Source organism: Camelina sativa, chromosome 20, assembly GCF_030686135.1.
Source record: "Camelina sativa cultivar CO46 ecotype springtype chromosome 20, ASM3068613v1".
Taxonomy (NCBI): domain Eukaryota; kingdom Viridiplantae; phylum Streptophyta; class Magnoliopsida; order Brassicales; family Brassicaceae; genus Camelina; species Camelina sativa.
Window position 1 is genome coordinate 20678130 of NC_141899.1, and position 19303 is coordinate 20697432.

At 34.1% G+C, this 19303-nt stretch overlaps 2 pseudogenes across 1 annotated transcript; both read left to right on the top strand.

Annotated features, from left to right (window-relative positions):
* The first annotated feature begins 2433 nt into the window (after positions 1-2433).
* LOC104774111 (agamous-like MADS-box protein AGL80 pseudogene) lies at positions 2434-3268 on the top strand (annotated as a pseudogene). Its single transcript, XR_015592438.1, has one exon. The product of XR_015592438.1 is annotated as an agamous-like MADS-box protein AGL80 pseudogene (transcript).
* Positions 3269-4729: 1461 nt separating this feature from the next.
* LOC147919217 (uncharacterized) lies at positions 4730-8040 on the top strand (annotated as a pseudogene).
* The last annotated feature ends 11263 nt before the right edge of the window (positions 8041-19303 follow it).

Sequence of the window (19303 nt, forward strand, 5' to 3'; positions counted from 1 at the left end):
TTAAAAATATATTTAAAGATATGTAAGGTATGTGTGTCTTAGTAGTGAAATTAACCCCGAAATAATATATTTCCCTCTGTTTGATTGGATTTTTAAGGCATCCAATTAAGAATAATGATTGGATAAGAAAAAAAATTATTAAAATCAGCCCTATTACCCACGTTTTCTATACAACTAGATGAGGACCCGCTCGATGTGCGGGTTTAAAATTTTATAAATTATATTAAAATTTGTTGTACGTTATTTATAAATTTTATTTTTGTTATAATACACTAATTTATATCCATTTACAAATCAGTTATGTATGTTACCATTTAAAGTATATTTTTTTATATCTAAATATACTCTGAATTACAAATATATTCACCCACCTAGGAAATGTCTGTATGAACTGAACACATTAAGCCAACTATTTTACTTTCACTTCTGCATAGTTTTTAAATTACTAAAATTGTTGTCTAAAAAAACATTTCGAATAAAAAATGCATTACATAATATACTGATCAATGATGTATCATCATAATAGTGTATGATCACATAGAAAAAACCGCAGATCCATCCTCATCTCTTATGGAGAGAACCTTACGTCCAACCTCCTCCACCATAGAGAGAACCTTGGCTCTGCCTTCCTCACTTGGGGAGATAACCTTGCGTCAAAAACCTTGTGTCCAACCTTTTACACCATTGAGAGAATCTCGGCTCTGCCCTCCTCCTGTTTGGAGAAAATATGTTCACGTCTTTTTTTTATCTCAAAATGGCTTGCTCCGACAACCACTAAAAGTAAAAACTTTTTTCTAACGTCACAAATTTTTTTTGATAGTAACTAATGTTAAATTTCCCAGTATATTCGTGGAAATTTCTTTGACACACCATGATATAGCCCCTGTCTCTGTAACGCCTCAACCGCCACCTTGCTTAGTGAGCCCATGTCCACTCTCAGTCTATAGACTCACCTTCCTAAGTGGGCCCTACATCTATTTCGATGGCCGGTTTGTTACGTGGGAAGCTTTAAAAACTTGTTTGCCGATCCTACAAATTAACAAATGATCCTTTTCTGTGTTTTGTTCTCACTCGCACAGTTCCGACAATCACTTCCAGGAAGATCACCCATCATGAAATTCTCTCAGGACCCTTGACCGGAAAAATAAGTGCATTTTGGTGATATGTAGCTAAAATCAATTCTTTTAAACCTTTCCGCAAACCAGGGTGTCACAGTCTTTGAGCTCATATGGATCTATCAACAACAATATATGTTTTCCAATATATCTATCTATGTTTGTTGTAAGCTTGTGTTTGATTAGCCTATTTTATCCATTCATTATGTTGATAAGCTTCTACTCGTTATCTCCCTTTGGAATTGAATGAATAATGGTAATAATTATGTTTGCAAAATAAAGAAGAGTTTATGACCAACCAATCAAGGTTGAAAAATTAGAAGAAAATTAATTCGACATAATTAAAAAAACAATATAAAATTATAAGCAAGGTATACATGAATCCCAAGTAATTCAAAGATGAAAATATAAATTAAATAAAATAATCTAAAAATACTACAATAAATGTTTAAAAATACAGTATTAAGAAAAGTAGACGCATATATTATTATTTTTTTGGGTCAACATATTAATCTTACATATTCCCAACTGAAAAAGGAGAAAGTAGAAGAAAATTTTGGTTTAAATAAATAAGAAAAATTTAACTTCCCATTAAAAAAAATTCTCAATTAAAAAAAGTTGAAAGTAGTGTTCTTGAATAACTTAAAATTAAAAATAATTAAATAATATTGTAATTTCGAATTTAATATATATATATATATATATAATCTTCTTATAACTATTTTAAAAACTTTGTATTTTTTATAAATTCTGTAACTTTTGATAATTATCTACTTACATTATTAATATTTTTTTAAAACAAAATATTTTATTTTTGTTGTAATGAAATTCATCCTATTAAATATTAATTTTTACACATGTCAAAATCTGAGATTGATAACTTGACACATGTCAAAATCTTGTTAATGGCTAACTTTCAAAACCCAACTTTATATAATAAGATTGTCAGTTCTTGTTAATACCCACACTTTTGCATATCAAGGAAAATTAATAGTTGATAAAGTGGGTAGTAATAAATATATTTTAACAGGAAAAAAAAATCTATTCAGACTCCTTGATAGTAAACTAGAAAAGAAAAAAATTAGTAAATAAAAGTAAAAACAATTACCCATAGTTGAATAGTAAATTTACTTCTATAAATATAAATATTTCTTTCCATTCAGTTATTACCAATTATGATATCTTTTACAAGGTATGATATAGATTTGTATATGTTTGAATTGTGATAAATTTTCTTTTCTTTTTTTAATTGTGATAAAATTTCCTTATCTCAAACAATCAGATTATATATATATAAGGAGCACTAGTCCCTTCATAAAATATAACAAATATCAAAAACAAAAGCAAAATAAAAAAATAAAAAAAAAATAATGACGAGAAAGAAAGTGAAAATGGCTTTCATTGAAAATGAGACAGCAAGAAAATCAACATTCAAGAAAAGAAAAAGAGGTGTTCTGAAGAAAGCTCATGAGTTGGCAACTCTATGTGACGTCCCCATCTGTGTTATCGTCAACAGTGCGTACGAGTCGAACCCGGAGGTGTGGCCATCGAGAGAGGCGGCTGACAAGGTTGTGTCCCAGTGGATGATGATGTCGGTGATGGACAAGACCAAGAAGATGGTGAACCAGGAGACCTTTCTCAAACAAAGGATCACCAAAGCCACAGAGTCTTGGAGGAAGGCATGGAGAGAGAATAAAGAGCTGGAGATGAAAAACATCATGTTTGATTGTCTTAGTGCCAGAACTTTGGTTTCTCATCTCCCGAAAAGTGATCTTCGAGATTTTAGTTCTGTCATTGAACAATATCTCAAAGATGTTAATCGTAGGATGGAGATTCTGAAGAGGAACGATGATGAATCATCTTCGTCCCTAGTTCCTATTGATGTCGCTACAACATCAAGTGTCATGCCTATGATTGAGATGGGATCTTCATCTGTTGGATTTCATGAAAAGATTCAGAACACCAATATGGATTTGGATCTGAATAAGAAACAGTGGTGATCAGAATTTGATTGTATCTTAAGTTTTTGTTACTTAAATTTTCAATAAACCTTTATATTTGAGTTATGTTTGTTTTAGTTACATGTTTGGGTTGATCTTGACATGTTGTTGTATTTTGTCATGAATGAAATTTCATTTTCTCTATTTAATAAATGTTTTGCCCATGATGTTATCTTGCTAACGAAGTTATTTATTAAACTTTACCCATAAAAACGATCGAAGTTGGATAAACTCTTACATCAAATAAGTACTTAAAACATGTTTATCAGTGAATCTAAAAATCAAGAGCTAGGATTATGAGAGACAATTTTATTAATCCCCAACTTTTGGTTGTTTTCTTCAATGTTTCATTAATTTAATTAAGGATATATAATCTTCAAAACTATAAAATAATTTTTAAAACTGTCAGTATCTTCGGGTTGAATATGATTTTGTAAACCAGAGAAAATGAAAGTCAAATTTAAAACTTTTATAAAGGTTTACTAACACTAAAACTAAAACTAATTTAGCTAAGTTAACGTAAATAGGAACTAATCTCGCCAAAAAACAAAGAAATTACAAATTCTCTTGGCAATTTAAAAAGTAAGATTGACCAAAACATGTAAATCGAGATTTTTACAATTCTTTACTATGTTTTTTTATAAAAAAAAATATTTATTCTATAATTTTTTTGGGCTAAGTTAACGTAAATAGGAACTAATCTCGCCAAAAAATAAAAAAATTACATATTCTCTTGGCAATTTAAAAAGTAAAATTGACCAAAACACGTAAATCAAGATTTTTACAATTTTAAACCATTTTGAATATAGAAAAATTATTATATTTTAATTACTATAAAAATCAAGATTTGTTAGTTTCTACAATAATTTCTTTATTTTTGAATTATAATAACACACGATCGTATATTCACAAAATACACACATTTTTAAATATTTTTATATAGGGAAAATCCCACAAAAAAACCTCAAAGTGACACCAGCTTCCAGTTTAAACATTGAAGGTTTTGTACTTCCACTTTTATACCTTAAAATGATAATATTGCTAATATAATACCCTAAATTAGCTTATATGTTCGTGACATCACAAAATTTAACAGAATTTCAGAATCTGTTAACAGAACTGTTAACAAAAGTTATCTCAGTTTAATTATTCGATTTATTGGCCACGTGCATCTGTTTTTTTTTTTTTTTAATACTACTACATAAAACAAAATTTTAAATAAACTACAATTATTAAAAATGCTAAAATCCCCAAATCGTTTTGGGGGAGTTCATAAAAAAAAAAAAGACTCGACGAAAGAGAGAGACGTAGAGTAGAGAAAAGGAGAATCAAAGAATATAGCATTCCACTGATCGAAATGGGGTAAGAATTGTTTCAGCCTATCAGTTTTAGTTGATTATTACTGTTTATGATCTTCCCAATTGATTAGAAAGATTTCTGGGTTTCTGATTTTGACTTTTGCGATGTAATGTATCGATTGAATTCGTGTTTCTGGGTTTGAGTGGGTGGTTTCGTATGAAAATTGCAAGTGTTTTCATTTTTTTTTCCTTTTTACGAGACTAGAGATTGATGTTCTGCTTTTTTTTTTTCATTTTGTTATTATACAGTGAGGAGATGATTAAACTAACAATCCACTATGGTGGAGAAATGAAGAAAGTAGAAGATGATTACAACTATCTTCATGAATTAGGTTGTAAAATTGTCTTCTGGAAATTGGCAGAGGTTGGATGGATGAAGTTTGAAGACTGCTGTAGGTCTGAATGTGTTAAGGCCCCAATAAGTATCATTTGGTTCAAAGATGCAAGAGAGGAGATGAAGATGTTGCAGTATGTGTTTGATAGCTCAAATTTTGACATGCCCGAGCTACATTCTTCTGCAAAATCAACAGGTGAGATTGATGTATTTATTGAGCATGGTTGTCCAGATCATTTGATTGGTTCTGTTGATGGAACAAGTATAATGGCTGAGGGGATGGGAGAAAAAGGATATGAAGCTGATGAAGATGAGAGGATGGAAGAAGAAATGGATTATGAATCAGGTAATGATGATGACAGGCCGCCAAAGGAAGAAGATGACCCTGAGGAATCTGAAGATGAAACACATGTAGTTGAGAAAGAGGTTGATAACAATGAAAAAGAAGTAGTTAGTGGAACTGATATGTTGAATGAGAATCAGAATGAAGGTAAGGGTCAAACAGAGATCGATGATGGAGATGACGTTGTGATAGATGCAGGAAATGGGGCTAATGATGATAGGTTTCAGACAGTGTTTGACGAAGGTACAAAGACAACTGCAGAGTTTGATGAAGCTATGCGTAAATTGGCTGAAGAAGATGCAAAAAAAAAAAGACGAAGAAGAAGAAGAAACAGATCCAGAGTTTGGCTTAGAGGATGTAAATTATCCAGATACTCCAATAGAGTCAGAAGAGGAGTGGGAGCAATGGAAGAATCCACAACGAGAAAAAAGAAATCAGAAGTATCATGGAGATTTAAATACGAAGCCCTATATCTGGTTGTTTCAAACATTCAACAGTGGATTGGAGTTTAAAGATCAATTATTACGTTATTCTTTGAATACTCAATATGATATAAAGATGGCCAGGTCAGAAGCAAGTAGGATAGCTGCCATTTGTCGCACAAAGAAGTGCAATTGGAGAGTGTATTGTTCAGTGGAGCCTAGATTGAATAAGTGGATGGTGAAGGTATGTCACTACAAGCACAATCATGGAAAATCAAGTCGGGTATCAATGTTGAAACAAGGTGTGATTGGAGGGTTGTTTAGAGAAGAGATAAGAAGGAATGTTAACTTACCAGCTGCAGCGATAAAAGACATTATCAAGGAACGCTATGACATTGTTGTTAACATATCAAAGTGCTACAAAGGAAGACGAATTGCTCTAGATTCAGTCCTTGAAGCTCAATCAATACAATTTGGCAAACTATGGGATTATGAGAAAGAGCTTAGAAGGTCTAACAAGGACATCACTACTGAGATATTAACAGTTGACATCAATGGTAGACAACAGTTTAATGGTTTCTACATTTGTTTTAAAGAGTTTAGGGAGAGTTGGTAGAAGTGTTGTAGACCTGTGATTGGCTTGGATGGTTGCTTTTTGAAGTGGGATTTAGAGGGTGATTTACTTGCAGCTATTGGTAGAGATGCAGATAACAAGATGTATCCAATAGCTTGGGCAGTTGTAACAGGGGAAAATAAAGATACCTGGGGCTGGTTTTTGCAGAAGCTTAAGTTGGATTTAAACTTGGGAATTGGCAAAAATCTTACCATCATTTCTGATAAACAGAAGGTAACATTTTGTTTTACTTTGGAAATTTATTTAAGAAAATTATTTTGATTGACAATTCCTAAACCTTAATGTCTTGACAACTATTTCAGGGTCTTGTTATTGCGGTTGCTGCTGAACTTCCTCAAGCAGAGCATCGTATGTGTGCAAGACATATTTATGCTAATTGGAAGAAGTCTTTCAACAGGTCAGAGTATAAAAACTTGTTTTGGGGTGTTGCTTACAGTTACCATGAAGGAGAATATGAAAAAAATATGCAGATGGTACATGCATATGATCCTACTGCATATGAGGCGTTGCTTGTGATAGAGCCAAGAAGGTGGTGTAGAGCATTTTTCAACCCAGAATCTCATTGTGCTGATGTCCACAACAATCTCTCAGAAGCTTTCAATAGGACTATTAAAATGGCCAGAACAAAGCCTGTTATAACAATGTTGGAGGATATACGAAGACAAGCTATGACAAGGATATCTCGCAGGTGGTTAAAAGCATACAAGTTAGACTCTCATCTCACACCTATCACACTTGCTATATTGGAGAAAGCAAGAAAGGATAAGAAGTATTGTAATGTATTGCAAGACATTACGCAGCAGCAAATACTTGTATGAAGTTACAGAGTTCAACATTGGTTATTCAGTTGATTTGGCAACACATCAATGTGCATGTCGCCGATGGGATTTGACAGGTATTTTCTGTGAACCTGAATTTGAGTTTAATTTTTTGATGATATTAATCTAAGTCTCATTAACTATGTTTGTTAGGCATACCATGCAAACATGCTGTATGTGTTTTAGACGACAATCAAGATAATCCAGAGAAGTATGTGGCTGATTATTACCAATCCTCTTACTTGAAGAACACATATGTGGATAATATAAAACATGTCAATGGTGAGCAACTGTGGACGAAAACATGGAAACCTCCCCATTGGGATCCCTAATATTCGCAAGCCAAGAGGTAGACCAAAGAATCGTGACAGAAAAAAAAGAACCTTTTGAATCACTCCAAAATGCAGGAAAATCAACTAGACATGGGAGGATACCACATTGTAGCCAATGTGGTCAAGCTGGTCATATTAAAAGTGGTTGTAAAAATGAAACTGTTGTTGTGGAGGGACCAAAAAACAGACGTGGTAGACCTCGGAAACTTCCATTAGTTGAGGTACTTTCTCTCTCTTTTTTATTTGACCAATGCTTGATAATTGGTTTTAAATTTTCTCTGTTTTATTTGTGTGAATTAGGTTCAGCCACTACGTCAACCAAAGACAAGGAAACCTAGAGCCAATTCAGCTGTTAGCTCTCATCCATTACCAACCACTGAATCCACCACAATCGATCAAACTTCTTCTGCAATTAGCTCTCAACCGTTTCAACCGAATCAATTATCTTCTGCAGTTCATGCTTCTTCAAGTACACCACAGCCTTCAGTCTCCTCCAACAAACCAAAAAACAAGAAGCGTGGACGACCTTTAAAGACAAGAAAAGTGGAAAATGTTTCAAGAGGAGTTGGAACATTTTATAGTCCATTCACAGGTCGGCCATTTCAAGTGTTTGGAGACAAGGTGTATGATATGTCTAACAATGACCATCAACCTCCTCTTTGAATGTTTATGTCTTTCAGTTTCAGTTTTGGGATGAAAACTTTATGGTTTTTGTGTTGTCAATTTTAGATTTTGGGACAAAATATGTTTTTTTAAACAAGTTCTGGGAATTTTTTACTATGAATTATGTGTGTTTTATATTTATTTATTGTTTTTTTTTCCCTAAAGTTTTCCAGATTATCTATTCTAATTTATATAAAATAATATTTTATTAACACAAACAACGTTAACTACTGTTAACTGTTCTGTTAACAAATTAAAATTTCCGTAAAACTTCTGTTAACTTTTGTGATGCCACGAACGTGTAAGCCAATATGGGGTATTATAGTAGCAATATTATTACTTTGAGGTATAAAAGTGGAAGTGCAAAACTTCTAAGGTTTAAACTGGGAGCTGGTGTCACATTGAGGTTTTTTTGTGGGATTTTCCCTTTTTATATATCAACATTGAATAATTAAATATTATTATCACTCTATTTTATATAAGATTTCTGTTTTACAGTACACGTCTTAATAAATTTTATGAAATTATATCTAAATAATATCAGTCACATATAATATAATAAATAACGTAAATAATATATCAAGGCAATGAGTAATTCTTGGATCACAAACAAGGTTTGAGGAAGACAACTTAATTAACAGCAATTTTGGTAATTTTTCTTTTGTTCAACATTTCTTTAATTTAATTATAGGAATTAAATCGTCAAAAAATTAATATGTACTAATTTAAAAAATCGTCATCTTATTATTTTTGACCAAATAAATCATCTATTTTGCATAGATTTTGCTGAACTACAGCTAGTGAAAAGCAAATTGAAAAATCTATTAATTTTGACTAACATTGAAGCTATATTTGGTTAAGTTTAACGTGAACAAGAACTTCTCTCGCCAAAAACAAAATTACAAATTACCTTGGAAAATAAAACTCTTAGAATTTTAATGGCCAAATCACTGAAGTTTCATTTTTTTAGTTTGATATTTTTTGTGAATTGAAACAGCAGACAGAATTTGTATTCACAAAAACATAAATTTTTTAAGTTTCTCATTAATCTTCTATAAACCTTGTTAGTATCAAAACCGAATAACTACGTACATTCACTATATTTTTATAATTTAATAGTTTCTACAATAAATGTCTTAATTTACACAAAACATAAATATGTATTTTGATAAATGTCTTAAATTACAGAAACATAAAATTGTATGTCGTTTATAATCTATTAAAATATGATAAAATATCCTCCCTCCATTTTTTATAGAATGATTTCCTGAGTTTATCACACATATTAATAAGAAACATTTAATGTTAACTTTTTTTAATTCATTTGATTTACAAATAACACCACATTCAAGAAACTTATATTAACTCTATTCTATATTATAATTATTATTTAATAATAGACCAATTAAATGTAGTTATCTAATTGTAATTAATTATCAAGTAAAAAGAAATGTAATAATTAGGGTCTAAAATCAACGATCGGTAGTGTATACAAACATATATAAACGATCGAAAAGTTTTTATTAGTAAAACTTAAAATCACATATTAGGTTTCCAAGAGAAAATTTTCATTAATGAACGGGGAGCCCGTTGCACGTTTTTTTTGTTTGGCCGGCCTATCTTCATAAGTATCCCCTATTGTCAAAGTAAGTGATGCTAGTTCTAGAGCCATTGATAGTCCAATTTAATACTATGTTAAACTGATTAACATTATAATAAAATTAAGTCAAATTTAACATAAATACGATTTTACCTCATCAAAAAAAAAGATACAAATTCTATTGAGAAATAACATTTTAAGATTTTTATTGTCCTAAATGCTTAAAATAAGTGTTTTAAAAGTTTTCTATTTAATTTATGTTTGAAATTATATTAATGAACAATATGTTCATATAATAGACATGTTATAAAGTTTTTCCTCTTATAAATATTTTATAAACCATATTACATATCAATATTAAATAAATTAATAAAAATTTACAAAAAATAGAATTAATAAAATAAATATATATATCAATATTAATGGCTTTTTCAGAAAACATAAAATTGTATTAAAATAAAATCCTTATAACAGTTAAATAAACAAAATAATATTTTCTCTATATATTTAAAAAGAGACATCAATTCTTACATGTCAAACTAATAACTATTCTCAGTTTTTTATTTTTCTTTGCTAAGTTAGACTATATCGATTTTTAAACACTTTTATTCCATAATATTTATCTTTATTATTCGAAAATAATTGCAAACATGTATAAATATTAACTAGAACTTATGAAAATTACATATTTTAAGTTTTTAAATAGTAAAAGCTTCCCTTATAACCCTTATAACACTTTTATTTAACAATTAAATGCATTTCAACACCATGCAATTATTTCACATGTATAACTTCTGAGACTAATTTCAGTACTTCTGATTTATGAATTGCCTGTGATAAATGTTAGGTTCTTAGCACATGAGTTTTGTGTACGGACCTTATTGGTGGGCAGGTTGAAGTCCCACTCTCACATTTTTTTGATTCTGGAGCAACTCATTGCTTCATTACCCTGGAGTGCGCCGAAAGCGCCAATATCAAAGGAGATCCTAGAAAGCAGTTGGGAGTTGTTAGATTCGCGGGAGGCCAGTTTCTAAGGGTGTTTGGATGGGCGAGAGGTGTTGATATTCAGATTGCAGGAGAGTTGATGCTAGCAGATTTGGCTATCAGCCCCGTGGAGTTGTTTGATGTCATCCTTGGTATGGATTGGTTGCATTGATACTGAGTACATATGGATTGTCATCAGGGTAGAGTAGCATTTGAGTGTCGAAGAGAGAAGTTTGTATATCAGGGAGTGAGGCCGACTTCGGGGAGTCTGGTTATGTCGGCTGTGCAGGCAGAGAAGATGATCGAGAAGGGGCTATAGGCCTATCCAGTTACAATTCCAATGTTGGAGTCAGTTGGGCAGTCTATGGTTTGAGGTATTTGGGTTGTTGAGGAGTTTGAGGACGTGTTCCAGTCGTTGCTGGGGTTACCATCATCTTGGTCTGATCCCTTCACGATTGAGATGGATCCAGGGATTTACGGCATTATCCGAGATGCCTTACAGGATGGCTCCAGCAGAGATGGCATAGTTGAAGAAGCAGCTGGAGGATTTGTTGAGCAAGGGATTCATTCGTCCTATCATTTCACCGTGGGGAGCACCGGTATTGTTCATCAGGAAGAAGGACAGGAGTTTCTGCTTGTGCATTGATTATCGGGGTATGAACCGGGTCAGTGTGAAGAACAAGTACCTTTTCTCAGGAACGATGAGTTGCTGGATCAGTTGAGAGGTGCTACTTGGTTCTCTAAGAATTATATGGCGTTGAGTTACCATCATATTCCGATAGATGAGGCAGATGTGAGGAAGACGGGTTTCAGGACAAGTTATAGGCATTATGAGTTCATGGTGATGCCTTTCGGCTTGACTAATGCACCAGCAGCTTTTATGAGGTTGATGAACTGCGTATTTCAGGAGTGTTTGAATTTTTTTATCATTATTTTCATCGACGATATTCTGATGTACTCCAAGAGTCATGAGGAGCATGCGGTGCATTTGAAAGCATTCTGGAGAAGCAGCGGGAGCATAACTATTTGCTAAGTAGAGTAAGTGCATTTTCTTGCAGAGAGATATGGGATTTCTGGATCATACTGTTTCTGCAGAATGATTTTCTGTGGATCCGAAGAAGATTTATCATAGATTGGCCTAACCACAAAATGTCACGGAGATCAGGAGTTTTCTTGGTTTGGCAGGGTACTACAGAAGGTTTGTTAGGGATTTTGCGAGCAAGGCACGACGGATGACTAGGTTGACTAGGAAGGATGTTCCTTTTGTGTGTTCACTGGAGTGTGAAGACGGTTTTGCAAGCCTGAAGGAGATTCTGACTACTACACCAGTGTTAGCATTGCAAGAGCAGACTAAGCCTTATGTGGTTTATGCAACCTATAGCATTATAAACAAAGAGGCATTACTCAACAAACAACACAAGGTTTGAAAGAAAAGGCCGGGGTTTAAAGGTATGGCAAGGGATTGGGTCAAATAAATAGAGAGAGAGATTCTTAACCCAAAATTAAGTTCCATGAGCTAGCATTCATAGCCCATAAGCAATATATTTTAAAGATCAAATTAAATTCCAAATAATATAGAGATGCAGCAATGATCATACAAGCTTCACACAAGAAGAAGATGCTTTCAAGTGACACAATGCTTTAAGCTTAGATTCTTCATTTTTTACCAATGATTAAACAAGCACCAATGAACTATAAATGAGGGCTGTGGGTTCAATCCTAAGACTCTACTTCAAACATGGCAAATTCATCAACATTCCAAATGCAAAATGCATACTATATGCTTCTAGACTCAATCCTGAAGACAATAATAAATATGCAAAACTACATGCATTTGTTTTTGATTTTTTGAAAATTTTCATTTTTTTTATTTTTCTCAACACATAGCTATTAACAATGCATCATACACAAAATAAAAATCAAAACAAAACACAATGTTAGATGGTTAGTCTCTCCCACCAAACTTATTTCACAACGTCTCGTTGTAAAAAAAAGTCGGGAAAAAGACTAACAGAAAAATAAAAACGAAAATAAGAAAAGACTCTATGTACAATGACTTGGAGTGTACCTCTAGTTCATGGAGGAGTAAAGGGAGTAGGAAGAGTTGCTATTGCATGGTGTTGGAGACTTCTATGCTCTCCTCTTCCTCCTTTGTCACCTTTCATAGGCTGAAGCTCTTGGTGGGTCATGAAAGCCAATAGCATTGCTAGCTTCCCCATGGAATGAGTGCCTCTCCATCTCATCTTCAACCATGTCTGCTGGCCCCTCACTTGAGTCCACAACCACCTGGATTAGGGTTAGAGCAACTTGCAATGGCAAGCTTTTCTTCCACATGCTTCAACTTTTTGTTCAAACCCTTCATTCCCTTTACAAGCTTCTTGATGGTCTTCCCTTTCCATTTGACAAATAGCTGGAGAAGGTGGATGTGGGTGTGCGCTTCTCTAAGAGCCTTGTTAGTAACAGCTTCTTTAAATGGTAGGAAGTCGTAGCACGCACTACCATAGACTGGACTTGGAGGAGCAGTTTGTCAAGGGTCTTTGGTTGGATCCTCCCTACATACTTCTTCTTTCTTTGAAGCTTTGAATGGCATGCAGACCCATCATCCTTGAGTTTATAGAAGTAATCATCTGCAATGTGGCAGCTTGTTACAAACTGGTGATAAAGAGATGTGACATCTTTTTGAGGGAGTAGGAGCCTCTTCTTTTGCATGCTGCGCCAAATGAAACCTATGTATGCATAGAAGCCTCTCTCAGTCTATCTATCCAAATATGTAGTCTTCTTGAGATAAACTAGATCAAGCCTTGCAATTCCATGGTCAAATGTACCAAGCTCAATGCCCTTCGCTTCTAAAATGGGAGTGACAAGCCCGCCCATACTTAGAACTGGAATACTATCTGTTGTTGTTCATACCCAGCTTTGGTAATGAACCATTTTGTGTAGGAACACTGCCGCAACACAAGTGTCTTCGGCATTGGTCATTGGCGGATGCGCGATGTTGTAACCTCTTATGAATGTTTGCAGCCTGCTATAAGACAGCCAATCTCATTGGCTTGAACTGTTCAAGTCTCTCTTCGGGGAAAGGGTATATGAGAGAGAACCTTGTGGGCATATCTCACTGTAGGATGCATGATGCTTGTGCTATTCACATGACCAGCTGTGTAGTTGCCTATGCCAATGCTTCCCCAAAAGTCATCATACTCCTCTGGGTCAGTGTAATACTCAAGCCTTGTACATGGTTGGAAAACATAAACAGTCCCCAACTCTCCAAAGGTCATCTTGTTTTGCTTCCCTTGAACCTTAAACTCAAAATGCCCAAGACCTTAGTCTCCTCCACCATCTCCTCATCATAGTAAGTGTAACGCCCGTGAACTGGAATCCCAGTTTAGGGGGTGCATTGTTATATATCATGGTTTTTTACGGTTTTTAACCATGATATAAGTATACTTTTTGAGTCTTTTGATTTGTGTTGTAGGATGTTTTTGAGTTCTTTTAGGTTTTCTAGGATTTTGGCATAGATGGAGCAAAGTGGAGCAATTTGGATCATTTTGAAGCATTGAACCAAAGAAATCAACTTGGAGTCGATCAAGAGTGATGGTGTCGATCGATGCCACCCTAGGTGTCAGTCGACACCCAAGTAAGCCGACACACAAAGCCTAAGTTTTGGAAGATTTACAAAATATCCCGAAGTTTTCCATAATTGCAAGACTAGTCCCTGACGTGTTTTAGGACATATCTTATTATATAAAGTTTGGTTCTCAAAGTTAGTAACTTACCAGATCGTGACACGTGTTAGTTTTAACGATCAGAGATTAAAATTAAAAACTCACGAGATCGTGACACGTGTCAGTTTTAACGATTATATATCCAAGTTAATAACTCATCAGATCGTGACACATGTCAATTTTAACGATCAAAAATCACATATCAAAGGTAGTAACTCATTAGATCGTGACACGTGCCAATTTTAACGATCAGAAATCACAGTTTTCAAGCTTGGTAAAACGATGCATAAGATAATTGTAATTTTATTATATTAAAAAAAAACTTTATTAATCCTAAAAGGAAAAAAAATTGTAAATACACCCCTCTACATAACCAAATAGATGATGATATATTTTTCACCAAACAAAATATTTTTGACTAGCTTTGTTTTTCTTGGTAAAATTTTCATTCTTTGTTTTTTATTAACCTTTTGTTTGACACATCATCGTTCTTGAACAAGTCTCGAAGGCAGTTTGTTTGTTGTCTAATCGAAGCAACTATATAAAAAGATTCCTAGATATTACCATGTGTTTTCGTCGTCGTTTCATTGAATTTTGTTTCGTTTCTCAGTTTCATTCATACTACGCAATCTTTGACTTTGAAATGTTAAAAAAGTTTCTTATGCATAATAACTAAGGTCTTTGGGATTACAAATTTCTCACAGTGTTATTATGATTTCTATTAACTTGCAGGACAGGTAGCATAAAAAAAAGATGAATACACAAATGCAATATAACAACAGATATTAAATAACACTAGATCAACTAAACAGAAAGTGTTCTTATTGTCGAACGATAGTACGTCTTACAAGAAAGTGGGAAGCAAGAAATTTTTTTATAGGCTCATTGGAATAAATTTGCTCATAAAATAGAAAATGGATTAAGGAAAATATACTGAAAATTATTAATTCTAAAAAATGTAAATACTCACTAGATCGTCTCATATTATTTATCTAACAAAATAATTTATCAAAAAAATTGCTTTCAACTTTGTTCTATTGGTAAAAGTTTTTTTTTTCTATTGATCAAAGTTTTTTAATAGGAAAACAAATTTTCCTTAAATTTTAAACCAATATATACTCTTACTTTCTACCTTTTGAGTTTGGAATAGGTAAGATTAGTATGTTGACCCAAAAAAATGGGAGATTGATATATGCATCTTTTTTTTATAATAATGTATTTTAAATTATTGTAGTAGTTTTAGACTGTTTTATTTAATTTATATTTTCATCTTTGAATTATTTGAGATTCATATATTACCGTGCTTTTAATTTTCTATTATTTCATCAATTATGTCAAATTAATTTTCTTCTAATTTCTCAATCTTGATTGGTTTGTCATAGACCTTTTTTTTTTATGCAAACATATTTGTTACCATTCGTTCAATCTCAAAAGGAGATAAAGAGGAGAAGGTTATCAACTTAATGGTTGGATAAAATAGCTAATCAAACACAAGCCTACAACAAACATAGATAGATTGGAAAAACAGAAATTATTGTTGATAGATCCATAGGAGTTTGGAGACATATGCTACATCATGGTGTGTCAAAGAAACTTCCATGAAATACATTGGGAAATTTAACATTAGTTACTGTCAAAAGATTTTGTGACGTTGGAAAAGGGTCTTTAGTTTCATTAGTTGATGGAGCAAGCCACTTTGAGATAGCTAAAAGACGTGAACATGTTCTCTCCACACAGGAGGAGGGCAGAGCCAAGGTTCTCTCTATGGTGGAGGAGGTTGGACGCAAAATTATCCCCCAAGGGAGGAAGGTAGGGGAGGTTGGACGCAAGGTTATATTCTCTCAAGGGAGGAAGGCCCCTTACAACCAACACAAGATAGATAGAGACACAAAGAGAGAGAAACATTAATCCCTAGAGTGAAAGCGACCTGACTTGGTCTCCCAAGAAGATACCAAACCCGTGACTCTCTTCTTCCTTCTCGCCTAACGGCTACAAGGAGGTTCCCGATCCTTCTCTTGGGCCTTAGATCATTGTGGCCTCTTTCTTCACTCCATGGGACATGGTAAGACTCGGCCTCTTATGTAAGACACGGCCCATTAACCTACTTGTACGGACGACGGTACGAACACCTCCTAGCTTACTCGATCTTGATCAATACTAAACTCCCTTCTAACTTTTTAATATCTATTGCTTATTATTCAGAAAGATGTTTTGTGTTTCATTGAACATGTCTGAGTAGTTTGCTTGTTAGGTTCAGGGTTTTTCACAAAGTTTTTATTGATTATTAGATCTGTTTATTTAGGATTCATTATCTTCTTAGATCTTCATCATAGGTTGTTCTTCATATTAATTCTTGATTGATCACCTAGAATTAATAACCTAAGAAAATATATTAATATGAGAGTATAATTAATTTTTCTGATAAAATCTTTGATGAGCAAAATTACTTTTTACAAAGAGATTTGAATTAGTAAATTTGTGAATAATCTAAACTTGTTTTCAAAGCTGGTTTTTAACCTGAACTTTACAAGGAGATTTGGATTTTCGGGTTTTAAACTTAGATAATATTTGCAGTGAGAACTGATTTATTTTACAAAAGAGTTTAGAGTTCTAGATATAATTTTAATTGCTTGGATCCTAATTAATTGATTGATTTAATATTCTGTAATTTCCTAAGAAATTCCCTAGACCTAGCTATATAATCCTTTGAATTTACGCAACTTATTTTAGTATTTTGCATTGCATTTATTTTAATACAAATCATTATGTTTAGCGTAATTATAACACTCTGTAATCTATTGTGTGATCTGAGTCGTTGTGGAATTCGACACCTAAGTACTATAGCGATCTCTTAATTTGAGAGAGTATCTCAGGGTTAAATTTGAGCATATCAAATTTTGGCGCCGTTGCCGAGGACTCTTTTGATCTACCATAAGATTTGAGTTTTTAGTTTTGTCTAAATTTTTCTTTTTATTTGCAACTAACACGCTTTTGTTTCTCTTTTCTTGTGTGTTTCAGATTTATGCCTCCTAAGCCTAACACTAAGAACAATAAGACTGGTCCAACTGTGAAGCATTCAAACCAAGAGTTGGGAAAGTTAGAGCGTGAAAACCGAAAAGCAACCAAATTTTTGGAAATGGTTAACACAATCATTCTGAGACCTGATGAGGTTGGTGTTTTGAGGGATCAAGATGGCCACTTGCGCAATGAGCAGGGCCAAAAGATTGATGCAGAAGGCAACATGATTGCTGACATTATTGACGCTGAGGAGCAGGCCGATGGTGTCGACCGACGCCAACAAGGTGTCGATCGACACCCTCCTTCAGCAGACACACGTGGAGCTGCCAACCACGTTAAAAACCTGGTTCTTGATTGTTCTTTTTTCACTGACCGATTTGCTAGATCTTTGTGTGATCTTGGTTCTAGTTTCAACTTGATGCCAAGATCAGTTGCCTTCAGCCTGGGAATGACAGACTTCAAGCCTACCAAGATCACTTTTATCCTTGCGGATCGATCAGTTCGTATTCCTGATGGTGTTCTTGAAGTTGTTCCAGTTAAGATTGGCGATTGCTTGATACCTACTGAATTTGTGGTATTAAAATATGAAGAAGAGCCTAAGGACCCCCTTATCCTAGGAAGATCATTCTTAGCCACTACTGGAGCTATAATTGATGTCAAGAAAGGGCAGATTGGACTTAATGTTGGTGATCTACAGATGCATTTTGACATGGACAAGCTGGTCAAGAGGCCAACTATTGATGGTCAGACTTTATATGTGGACACATTGTCTAATCTTGCTGAAGAAATATTCAAGGATCTGCATCCTGAGGATCCACTAGAGAGGGCATTGGTTGCTTAGCTGAAGAAGCTGAGAATTTAGATGACATTATTGTTGGGTATTTCAAGCTTCTAGAAGCTCATGAGCAAGTGAAAAAGTTGGTTGGTCAAGAGGAGTTCCAAAGCTTGATCTCAAGCCAATTCTCTATATCATGTTATTGTTAATGCTTCCTTAAAAAATGCAGAGCTCACTTTATTGCTAAGCAAGCTGCACAAGTTTTGCAAGGCTCTTGGTTATTCTCTTGATGACATTGCAGGGATTTATCAGACTTTATGCATAGGATTCATCTTGAGGAGGGAGCTAAGACATCTATTGAGCATTAGAGGAGGCTGAATCCAAATTTGCAAGATGTTGTTTAGAAAGCAATCATGAAATTGCTAAATACTGGGATCATCTATCCGGTTTCTGACAGCAATTGGATTAGTCCAGTACATGTTGTTCCTAAGAAGGGAGGAGTCACAGTGGTAAAGAATGACGAGAATGAGCTAATCCCATAAGGACAATTACTGGCCATCGGATGTGCATAGACTACAGAAAACTGAATGCCACAACCTGGAAGGATCACTTCTCGCTTCCCTTCATTAATCAGATGGTTGAGAGGTTAGCCAATTATCCATACTACTGCTTTTTGGATAGTTACTCAGGATTCTTCCAGATTCTGATTCATCCCGATGACCAAGGGATCACCACCTTCACTTATCCCTATGGCATTTTTGCTTACCGCAGAATGCCTTTTGGTCTCTGCAATGCTCCTGCGACATTTCAGAGATGCATGATATCTATCTTCACTAATATGATTGAAGATTATATGGAGATATTCATGGATGATCTTTCAGTTTATGGATCTTCATTCAAGAGCTGTTTGGATAATCTTTGAAAGGTACTAGCAAGATGTGAAGAGGAGCATTTAGTGCTTAACTGGGAGAACTGCCACTTCATGGTTACAGATGGTATTGTGCTTGGCCACCGGTTTTCAGAAGCTAGAATAGAGGTTGACCGCGCTAAGATAGAGGTGTTGATAGGTCTTCAACCACCAGAAAATGTGAAGTCAGAAAGGAGCTTTCTTGGGCATGAAGGGTTCTACAGTTGTTTTATTAAGGATTCAGCATGATAGCTAGGCCACTTTCTGCTTTGCTGTGT